Source organism: Triturus cristatus, chromosome 3_1, assembly GCF_964204655.1.
Source record: "Triturus cristatus chromosome 3_1, aTriCri1.1, whole genome shotgun sequence".
Lineage (NCBI taxonomy): Eukaryota > Metazoa > Chordata > Amphibia > Caudata > Salamandridae > Triturus > Triturus cristatus.
In genome coordinates, this window is record NC_140583.1 from 1,083,105,892 (window position 1) to 1,083,117,948 (window position 12,057).

Below are 12,057 nucleotides of genomic sequence, written 5' to 3' on the forward strand. Positions count from 1 at the left end.
TCTGGTTTACTCTCATTTCTGTTTCCCTTCCAATACAAATATGTATACATCAGATTAACAGGTTTTTCCAAATGTTTCTCCTTTTTGTCTGTAAGGAGATGGTTGTGTTTGTTTCAGACGTCAAGTTGTATGTTTTTGTCCTACCCTATTCAAAAAATGTAATATACAAACAAATATTAAAAACTGAAAAAAATGTATACTTGGTTAAAAACTGTTAACAAAAATTGCTCTTTCACAGCTACCCTGTAGTTTCATGATAAATGTTGTTTGTACACAGTTTCCCTTTTCTCACTTCTCCAAATCTCTTGCAAGAGCCAGAAAGGTCCATCATAATGAGTGGGTCTTGCAAGCCTCTTGAGAGAAGTCACAAAACCTCCTGAGAGCCAGGGAGCCAATACATTGCATGCAGTCCGAGGAGGCGGTGCTTCCACAGGAACAGAGCTCTCTGCTGAAACTTCTCTCCAGAGTGACAAGCATATTTAGTAACATGTGCAAAATAACTGCCCTCTCCACTACCACAACTATACCAGCTGACAGCAGTTCATAGTAGAGTATGAAGATGGTCTGAGGGCCAAAGATACCACTACTAAATGTAATTTTTTTTATTACAACAAAATAATTTAACATTAGCCATCTCAGCCTACATTTAGGAGTTTTTTGTTTACAGGCCAGCTGGCAAAAAAAAGTCTTTGCAAAGCTTCCTATGCATACAGTTTTTAAAAGCAGTTCACAAAGGATAGCTCAGGCAGAGTTAGCTTGTGCTGCTATTCTCGAGAACTATTCGGGTGGTTCCAAATAATTTCTACATGAATACACTGTGCCTCATCAGACACTTCTTGCTGAACAACACAATAACCCTGCTTATCTAAAAAAGGCTTTTTTTGCTGCTTGTGCAAGACAAGAATTATTTCTTCAGAGACAAGTAAACCTGCACAGGATAAGCTTGTGCAAGATCACAAAGGTCCCCCTATGCAATGCTAAATTATCACTACACCAATTAATAGTTATTCCTCACTTTCCACAGACTCATTATTTCCTGTTTTTTAAAAGTGAACACAACTTATTTTTCTAGTCCATATATTTTCTCACATGGTAGTTTTCCTGTTCACATACTAGTCAATAAATGATAACAGGCATTCTTCACTATATTCTGTAAATTGTTCTTCATCTTTCACCCACTATATTTCACAAATGTATATCTAAAGTACTTGTTATTCCTTTCTCCTGAAAAATGAGTGTATTTTCTTCAAAAACAAATGATAACATGCTATCAAACCTGTTTCCATAAAAGTTTATAAAGTAACACATTCGTCTTGAGATGCTTTTGCTAACAGTGAGCATGATGTTTCACTATAGAAACGGCAATATGACTTCTCAAACACCTCATAAGGCTAAGGTATATGTACAGTGAGGTTCACTAGGGCATGTATTAACACATTCTACATTCTTTGTTTTATGGTTTGAGAAACTTTGCTTCCTTTACTTACAAGTACATACAGTTTGAACACTTAATTTTTTTACATACTGTGCAATACTTGCTGAAATCTCTCTACATTCATGTCTACCTCTCAAAATCTTTATTGAGAAATTCACACCTCTAGAAACAGTTTTTTACTCAGTCAACCTTGTGTGCTGTCTGGTTAGTCGTTTGGCTGTGCCACTTGCCTATAATTGGTTTTTCACTCATGGTGATATTCTGACTGTGTACAGGGGTTTCTTTCAGGGCATTTACTGTGTTTACGTTTGCGCAGGTATTGCCTTTCTTTATTGCCATGTACTGCATTATGTTTATTCACTTGTGTTCTCTGTAGACATCTTGCACTTTTTACCACACAATGTACTCTTATTCGCCTTGTCTACCTGGACTGTGACTTACCAGGCTGTGCCTAGTATTCATGCATTTTGCCATTTTACTATCGGACTCCGTCTTGCAGGCACATGACATAATTTATTCTCTGTTGGTAGGCTTACAAACAATTCCTAACAAGATACAGCCACACGTACTATTTGATTTTTAGTTTGGCCCTGGCACTTGCTCATTATTATTTTGTCTTTCACCATGATTTTTCAACTGTGAACCAGGGGTATCTTTTGGGGTATCTACAGTGTCTCCATTTTTGCAGGAATTGCCTTTCCTTATTGGCATGTACTGCATTACGATTATTCATTTTTGTCATCTGTACACACTTTGCATTTGTTACTACACTCGGTGGGCCTGAGTCACAAATGTAAAATTAGACCCAAAGTCTAACTTAGGCCAAAAGTCTAACTTTACTACTTTTCGGTATTAACAATGCTAAGTTACTACGAGTAACGTTAGACATTCTGTCTAAGTTAGACTTTTAGTCTAACTTTACCTCTGTGAATACCGAAAAGAAGTAAAGTTAGACTTTTGATCTAAATTAGACATTTGGTCTAACTTTACCCGTTGAATACCTGAAAAGTAGTAAAGGTGGACTTTTGGTCTACATTAGACTTTGTCTAACTTTACTTTTGTGAATTGGGCCCTGCATGTTTATTTGTCTTGTTGACCTGAACTTTGTCTTTCCAGGTTGTTCCTTATATTCATGACATCTTACTATGGGACTCCATTTGATAGGCACATGACATCATTACTATTGTCTAGGTGCTAACAAGCTTTTCCTGTTTTTCTTATCAGGCAGTCATATTGACATACCACACAAATGCATAATGGTTTGTTTTTCTATGTACAATAGTTTTCTTGCCTCAACATGCTTGATGTCTGTGACAGATATTTACCATGTGAGTGCTTTGACGCCTTGTCAGGGGTAGTAAGCACTACATAAATGCAATTACAATACAATACAATGTGTACTTGGGACATTTTAAGATGGTGTCAATGATCCTCACACCTTTCTTGGTTGTCTATGTGATGGTCCTTCTTTTATCTTGCACTTTACTTAGTCTACACCCTTTGGTCTGTAATTTGTCTAATTTGTCATGTGAGCAAGGCTATATATCAGCTGCAATGCGTAATGGTGCTGGAGTATACTTGTTACATCATAATGCTGTCCTGAGTTAGGATCTTCTTTTCCTTTCTTTCCGATATATAAATAAATAAATATATATACATATATATATTAACATAAAATTATCGCATTTTAGCAATAATTGTCCAGCACTCCAAGGGGTAGAGATCATTCGACTTCTTTATTTTCAGTGATGTTTACATCAACGCGTTTCGACAGCTTGACGCCGCCTTGTTCACCCATGTTCGTACCACAACATGGACTATTGGAATTCTCAAGGGCATATTATCAAGCCCATTATCGTCGCTTTAGCGGCAGTTTTCTGCTGCTAAACCGGCGATAATTTTAACGCCGTCCTTGATAATATGCCATATAGTTCTTTACCCATGTGGGTTCATGCTTTGGACTGTCGGTATGCCTGCCACGCTTTGCAGTCTTCAATATGAACATCCGGCTAACACCAACCCTGCAAAGGTGCCAGCCTCCTTCCTCCCGTAAAATGCAGCGCTGACATGGCGCCTGCACGGGCCTGCCTTCCAGCAGCGGGCTGTACTCCGCGGCTGGGCAACAGCCGCCTAACATGCAAACATGCAGGTTAGCCCCAAAGGAGTTCAGCCACCGGAAGATCATTGTTCAAAAGGCTTTATTGAAGACTTGCCAGCAGGTAACCAACAGACAACAGGCAACGGTGTCATCCATGCACCAAACGCATTTCAGGAGTCCCTCTCTCCCTTCTTCAGTGACGGTTTCTGATGAGTGAGAGCCACATTAAAATATAAATATATTTGTACAAAACCAGAGAAATGCACTAGTTATAGTTACCTGTGGTAACCATAACAGTACACTGCTTATAACCTCAAATATTACATTACTCATGACATGGTCAGTGACATCACTGATGACATCTCAAATTACATAACTGATGACATTATTGAGTGAGTGTACTCTTTTTCAAATAGTTTTTTAAACATTTCTAATAAGCGACTACTAAAGTTAAATTGGCATACTTTGTGTATATCTAATGAATGATACTATTTCTGACATATACTATGTGAGTGGCTGTGTGACTGTGTATATGTGTGTGAGTGTGTGTGAGAGTGGCTATATAAGTAGGTGAGTGGGTGTGTGAGTGGCTGTAGGTGTGTATAAGTGGGTGTGTCTGTAGCTGTGTAGGTGAGTGAGGGGCTATGTGAGAGGCTGTATTGGTGAGTGAGAGGATGTGTCAGTGGCAGAATGGGTGAGTGAGTGACTGTGTCAGTGGCTGTATGGCTTTGTGAGTGACTGTATAGGTGAGAGTGAGTGTCTGAATGGCTGTATGAGTGAGTGACTGGTGTGTAAGTAGCTGAATGGGTGAGTGAGTGGCTGTTTGGGTAAGTGAGTTGGTGTGCGAGTGGCTGTATTGGAGACTGTTTCTCTGTATGAATGGCTGCATGGGTGTCAGGTCCAACCTGATTCTCCATAATTCTGTGCTAAGGTGTCCCGATCATAAGTTTGGGAAGGTTTCTAGACTTGCCCTTTCACCTTATACTTGGAGAGAATTGGTGGCTAGACGCTTGTTTGGCAGAGTACATTCAACATGGAGGGCGGGTGCAGGTAGTTAGCGTTCTAGTGTTTCCCTCTATTTAGCCTGACAGCCACTCTGTTATTGTTTGCGTGCTGCAGCTGATCTGTGCACTTCAACTGTCAAACCTTCAGAGGAGGCAGGTTCTGTACTGCGCTCCTCAGTGACTGGATTTTCTCTTAAGAGACTTGAATATTTGGGGAGTTCCTGAAGCAGCAAGGAGTGTGAGGAGTTTTAATGCTGTGTCAGAGACGTATTACTGCTGGTGAGGTTATTTATTTCTTGAAGCAGTTCTAGCCAGCGCCGGTTCTTGCGCTGAACATTTCCTTTGTGAGGCAGTCTTCATCTTCAGAAGGAACTCAGTATTTTGAATAGTGCTCAGACTGTGTTGATGACTTTTCCTGCAATAGACTGTTTGTTCATTCATCGCTAAAGGACAGAATCTCCAATTATTACTAGAGACATATTACTAAAGATTTGCTCCAGAACTAAGGAGAAGACTGAGATAAGGAAAAAAAAGACTTTAAGTTGTTTAGAATCCTACTTGCTCTTTATTCTTCTAAGTTAGTTTTTAGCCTTAGCATTAGAACAGAATACTACTTAGTTCTGGCGTCAAGTAACCTTCAAAAAACATATCAGCAAGCAGAGTTAAAGTCTACAATCAGCATAACTCGACTGTATGTATTAAATATATATATATATATGTTATACTTACCAACCACCAATTCAGCATCCTTTCAGGAAGAATATCTAACAGAGAAGAAGAAAGACAGTTAATTCATTTGGATTGTTTCATCTGGTCAATTCAAGTGCTTATTTACTAAACTCCAGTAAGAAAGGTTGCATAAGATTTTCTAACAGTATAGAGAGAGGCAAAATCCACTATCAGACAGGTAAAGAAAAGTTAAATGTGATGTTAAATTGTTAGATTCTCAAAAGGGTTTTCTGGACGTAGTGATTCTGTGCTTGTCATTGCAGGTGCAGATACTCCACTGAGGGATACAGCGAGGGCACCAGAGTGGCAGTCTCTCTTGTTATTTTCCCATTCCCCTTTCCCCCCCGTTTCTGAGTCCAGAGTGTATTCTGGTTCAGAGGTGTAGGGGAGTTGGGAACTATACTCCATTAGGACTTCGGCCTTCTGCTCCCGTGGACTTCAACAGGTTCAGGTATCGATTCTTGACAGATTGAAGTGCCTTCCATTTGGTTTCCACCTGAGCCGGATGGCTGAAGGATTCGATGTCAAGGCTTTGGCTTCAATATTAGAAGACTTGCAGAAACAATTAAGTGAAACTAGGGAAGAGGTTCGTAAGTCAAATCAGGAAACTAGTTATCTGCGTCAAAGGATAGATGAGCTCACAGTTAGTCCCAGTCCTAGTTTTAGGGAGCAAAAGACACAGGCTTTCTCCCCTTCGCCTTCATCTACTGAACTAACCACCCAAGTTGTCCATGCAATGTCACCTACTATTCCTCTTGTGCCCCCAGAATGGTTTCAGGGAGATCCACACAAGGCCCAGATATTACTCACGCAGTGTACCTTACATTTTTTATGTAAGCCCATTATTTTTAAGGAAGACCAGTCTAAGGTGGCTTTCATACTGTCTTACCTGAGCGGAGATGCTGCAGCCTGGTCCATACCTTCAATTGCTACCAACGATCCTGTTGTATACAACTTTGAAGAGTTCAAGGCTGAGTTTTTACGAATTTTTGATCGCAGAACAGTTTCACAGACCACTGATAATGAACTGTTAGACTTGAAGCAGGGTAATCGGGAGCTTGTGGCGTATTTAGCACATTTTAATAAATTGATTGTGGAAACCAACTGGCCAGAGGCAAAAAGAGGAGCAATATTTTATCAAGGCCTTAGGGATGAATTAAAAGATGGGTTAGCTCAGATTCCGAAGAAGCCCACCAAAGTTTCGAAATTGATAGATCTAGTATTGCAAATTGATCAATGCCAATAGGAAAGGAGAAATGAAAGACGGAAGGAAACCCGGTCAATTCCACCCAGATTTGATAGAATCAGAACGGAGGTGACAAAACTTCAGAGGCTGGAACTTGTGAGCAACCAATGCAAATTGGTACTGTTCGAGGTCCTCTCACTAAGGAAGAAAGAGAGAAGAGACGTTTGGGCAAGTTGTGTATGTATTGTGGCGGAGCAGGCCATTTCGTGAAGGAGTGCCAGAAGAAACCCAAGAATAACGCATGGGTAAAAGACCGGCTCCACCAGTAGAAGGAGTTGCTCTGGTGGAAGCGGAAAAGGTGTCAACTCCGAGTGCTCAGCTTTTAGTGAACACACTGCAATCCTCAGCCCCTCATTTAATTATTTCCAATCAAATTCTGTTCCGGGATGTAGAGGTGGATGGAGTGTCTGTCATGATTGATTCAGGGGCTACTGGAAATTTTTGCGATTTAAAATTTGCTGAGACATTGGGAATTTGTTTCGTCAAAAAGGATAAGCCGGAACCAGTCAGAGCCGTGAACGGCACCAACCTTTCCTCTGGTCCCATCACCTATGATACCAAAGAGATAACCCTGATTGGTCCAGGAAGACATCGAAGCTGGTTAAGTTTTAACCTCATTGATGCCCCTCAATTCCAGTTGATCTTGGGTCTTCCTTGGCTGATGGAACATAATCCGAAAATAGATTGGGCCAAAAGAACCATAGAATTGAACTCGGAATACTGCTCAGAACATTGTTTTCGCTCTGAGATGATTGAGCCTCGACCAACTCCATCATCTTGTCTGGCTGAACAAGCGCAGATGATTTGTACAGTAGAAGTGCAGAGTATTCCAGAAGAGTACCAAGATCTGGATGCAGTTTACAATGAAAAGGAGGCTTTGAAATTACCCCCACATCGTGAATATGATTGCAGGATTGAATTGGAGCCTGGAGCGTCCTTACCTTGTAGTCGTATTTATGCATTATCAGAGTCTGAAAACAAGTATTTAACGGAATATTTGGATCAATATTTGGCCAATGGCTTCATCCGGCCTTCACAGTCTCCAGTCTCCTCTCTTCTTTTTTTATTCCTAAAAAGGACGGGAGTTTGAGAACGTGTATCGATTATCGCGCATTGAACCTAGTCACCAAGAAGAATCGGTACCCACTACCTTTGATTTCTGAACTTTTGGATCAAGTCAAAGATGCCCATGTCTATACCAAATTGGATCTGAGAGGGGCCTACCACTTGGTCCGAATGACCGAAGGAGAAGAGTGGAAGACAGCGTTTCGGACTCGTTTTGGCCTGTTGGAGTATCAAGTCATGCCCTTCGGTTTGTGCAATGCCCCGGCGGCATTCATGCATTTCGTAAATGATATCTTGTGAGAATTTTGGGATAGATTCGCCGTGGTCTATATTGATGACATACTAATTTTTTCTGAAAATATGGAAGAACACGTTTGGCATGTACGGACTAATTTGGAACGTTTACTGGAATACCAACTGCATGTAAAATTGGAGAGGTGTGTGTTTCATGCTTCCCGGGTTGAGTTTTTGGGATTCATCTTGTCTCCTGAAGGGGTATCCATGAATGATGCCAAGGTGAGAGTGATTAAGGAATGGCCATCTCCGCAATCAGTAAAGGAAATTCAAAGTTTTTTGGGCTTCGCAAATTTTTATCGAAGATTTATTCACAACTTCTCTGAGAAAGTTAGTCCTATCACGCAATTGCTCAGGAAGAAAGAAAGATTCAATTGGACACAGGAAAATGAGGAGGCGTTTCAGTCATTAAAAGAAACCTTCATCACAGCATCAGTTTTGCAAAATCCTAATTTGAAGGAACCCTTCTTTGTAGAAGCAGATGCTTCATATCTTTCTATTGGGGGAATTTTGTCCCAAAGAAATAAGGATACTGGTCAACTTCACTCGGTTACCTACCGCTCTCGTAAATTGTCAGCTGCAGAAGTTAATTACTCCATTGCTGATAAAGAATTATTGACGGTAAAAGATGCTTTTCAAAAATGGAGGCATTACCTCCTGGGTGCTAAACATGAAGTAACAGTCTACACTGACCATCGAAAGTTACAGTTTTTGAAATCCGCCAGAACTCTTACCCCAAGACAACTCAGCTCTTTTTTGCGGATTATAACTTTGTTCTGACTTACAAGCCTGGTTCAGTAAATTGGAAAGCAGACGCCTTATCCCGTTTGAATACTGGTGATGGAAAAGAAAAGAAAGAAGAAGGCCATATAATTCCTGAAGAAAAGATTGTGAGTACAATTGTTTACCAAGAACTGGAGGACAAAATAAGAGCAAACCTTCTTGATGTAGATTTAGCAAGTTGGAGACTGGAAGGTCCAGAACGTGAGGTCAAGAATGGAAAACCATATTTTCAAGGGAAACTCTTTGTCCGAAATGATGATTTAAGGAAGCAAATCATTCAATTGTTTCATGACAGTCCATTGGCAGGTCACAAGGGAGTTAAGAAGACACTGGAACTTTTGAAACGATCATTTAGTTGGCCAGGCATGGAAGCTCTGGTGAGGCAGTATGCAGCATCTTGTGAACAATGCTTGAAAGGCAAGGTGGCTCGACAGGCTCCTCAAGGTCTTTTAATGCCCCTCCCGGTAGCCCCTTATCCCTGGCATACCGTGTCCATGGATTTTATAGTAGATTTACCTTCCAATCAAGGCTATTCTGTAATTTGGGTGGTAGTGGATCATTTTCCAAAGATGAGTCATTTTATTCCCTTAGAGGCCCTTCCAAACGCTGCTCAATTGACCACCTTGTTCACTCAACATATATTAAAACTTCACGGAATTCCAAAGCTCGTGATTACCGACCAAGGGTCGCAATTTACGTCCCGATTTTGGAACTCTTTCCTGATAGGATTAGGTGTAGATTTTCGTTTGTCCACCAGTTTTCATCCAGAATCTGATGGACAGACTGTGAGAGTAAACCAAGACTTGGAACAGTACCTGCGTCTGTATTTGATGGATCAGGAGGGTGATTGGCCCATGATGCTATATACAGCAGAATTCACTTACAACATTTCAGTCCATTCAGCTACTGGTTACTCCCCCTTCTATTTGATTTCTGGGAGGCATCCTAACATACTATTTGGAAAAGTTGAGGAAGATGTCCCGGCAGCAGGGGAGGTAATTCAGAAATTGCAAGGGGCATAGCAGAAGACATCAGAGAATTTAATTAAGGCCAAAGAATCTTACAAGAAACAGGCAGACAAGAGTCGAAAAGAAAATCCAATTTTTGAACCTGGTGATCAGGTCTGGATTTTCACTCGACATATGCGGTTGAGAGGAAATCGGAAGTTTCACCCAAAATATGTGGGTCCATTTCCAGTAGTTAAGATGGTGCACCCCGTAAGTGTCCGAGTTAAAATTCCCAGTAAGTTTAAGGTGCACCCTACATTTCATGTTTCTCTAATTAAGCAAAGCCCCCCAAATCTTAGATTGGTTGGCCATCCAGTTCCTATTCAGGTGCAATCAGAAGAAGAGTTTGAGGTCAAAAGAATAATTGATTCCAAGATAAAGAAAGGGAAACTATTCTATTTGATTGATTGGAAGGGATTTGGTCCTGAAGAAAGATCCTGGGAACCCAGTACTAATGTCCACGTACCTAGATTAGTGAAAGAGTTCCATAAAACTTACCCACAGAAGCCCAGGGAGGGGGTTTTAGTGGGGGGTACTGTTAGGTCCAACCAGATTCTCCATAATTCTGTGCCTAGGTGTCCCGATCATAAGTTTGGGAAGGTTTCTAGACTTGCCCTTTCACCTTATACTTGGAGAGAATTGGTGGCTAGACGCTTGTTTGGCAGAGTACATTCAACATGGAGGGCGGGTGCAGGTAGTTAGCGTTCTAGTGTTTCCCTCTCTTTAGCCTGACAGCCACTCTATTATTGTTCGCGCGCTGCAGGTGCTCTGCGCACTTCAACTGTCAAACCTTCAGAGGAGGCAGGTTCTGTACTGTGCTCCTGAGTGACTGGATTTTCTCTTCAGAGACTTGAATATTTTGGTAGTTCCTAAAGCAGCGAGGAGTAGGGGTGGGCGGAATTTGCAGAATTAACCTTCGCAAATTATCGCGAAAATGTTTAAAATTATCGCAAACAAGCAGAAATATCGCGAAGATGCGGAAGTTTTTTTCCGGCATGTTTGCGAAATTTTCTGCATGGTTGCGGGTCGCCAACTTACCCATGTGGTTGCTTGCGGGCGCGGCCATCTTGTTTTGAGTTGTTCTCGCGGTGCATGATCGCGAGAAGAAAGACGTGATCGCGCGACGCATGACGTCACTGCGGGCGCGAACTGTCGCGAGACAGCGCAAATGGCTAAAAACAATACAACATCTCATGGAGAACGCGACCGGATCAAGAAAACTTGTCGGCGAACGCAGAGATTCAGGTAAGGCGATCGCGCGCGCGCGAGAATGTATTATTTTACAGCGCGAGCAAGAAACAAATTATCGCCAAGCTGCGGAAACCGGAATTTTTGACATTTTCGCGCTCTCCGCGGAACGCGAAAATGTCAAATTATCGCAATTTCCGCGAACGGAACGAAATTTTCGCCCAGGCCTAGCGAGGAGTGTGAGGAGTTTTAAGGCTGTGTCTGAGATGTATTACTGATGGTGAGGTTATTTATTTCTTGAAGCAGTTCTAGCCAGCGCCGGTTCTTTCGCTGAACATTCCCTTTGTGAGGCAGTCTTCATCTTCAGAAGGAACTCAGTATTTTGAATAGTGCTCAGACTGTGTTGATGAATTTTCCTGCAATAGACTGTTTGTTCATTCATCGCTAAAGGACAGAATCTCCAATTATTGATAGAGACATATTACTAAAGATTTGCTCCAGAACTAAGGAGAAGACTGAGATAAGGAAAAATAGAATTTAAGTTGTTTAGAATCCTACTTGCTCTTTATTCTTCTAAGTTAGTTTTTAGCCTTAGCATTAGAACAGAATAATACTTAGTTCTGGCGTCAAGTGACCTTCAAAAAACATAACAGCAAGCAGAGTTAAAGTCTACAATCATCATAACTCGACTGTATGCATACTTACCAACCACCAAGTCAGCATCCTTTCAGGAAGAATATCTAACAGAGAAGGAGAAAGACAGTTAATTCATTTGGATTGTTTCATCTTGTCAAATCAAGTGCTTATTTACTAAACGCCAGTAAGAAATGTTGCATAAGATTTTCTAACAGTATAGAGAGAGGCAAAATCCACTATCAGACAGGTAAAGAAAAGTTAAATGTGATGTTAAATTGTTAGATTCTCAAAAGGGTTTTCTGGACGTAGTAATTCTGTGCTTGTTATTGCAGGTGCAGATACTCCCCTGTGGGATACAGCGAGGGCACCAGAGTGGCAGTCTCTCTTGTTATTTTCTCATTCCCCTTTCCACCCCGTTTCTGAGTCCAGAGTGTATTCAAGTTCAGAGGTGTGGGGGAGTTGGGAACTATACTCCATTAGGACTTCGGCCTTCTGCTCCCGTGGACTGCAACAGGTTCAGGAATCGATTCTTGACAGATTGAAGTGCCTTCCATTTGGTTTCCACCTGAGGA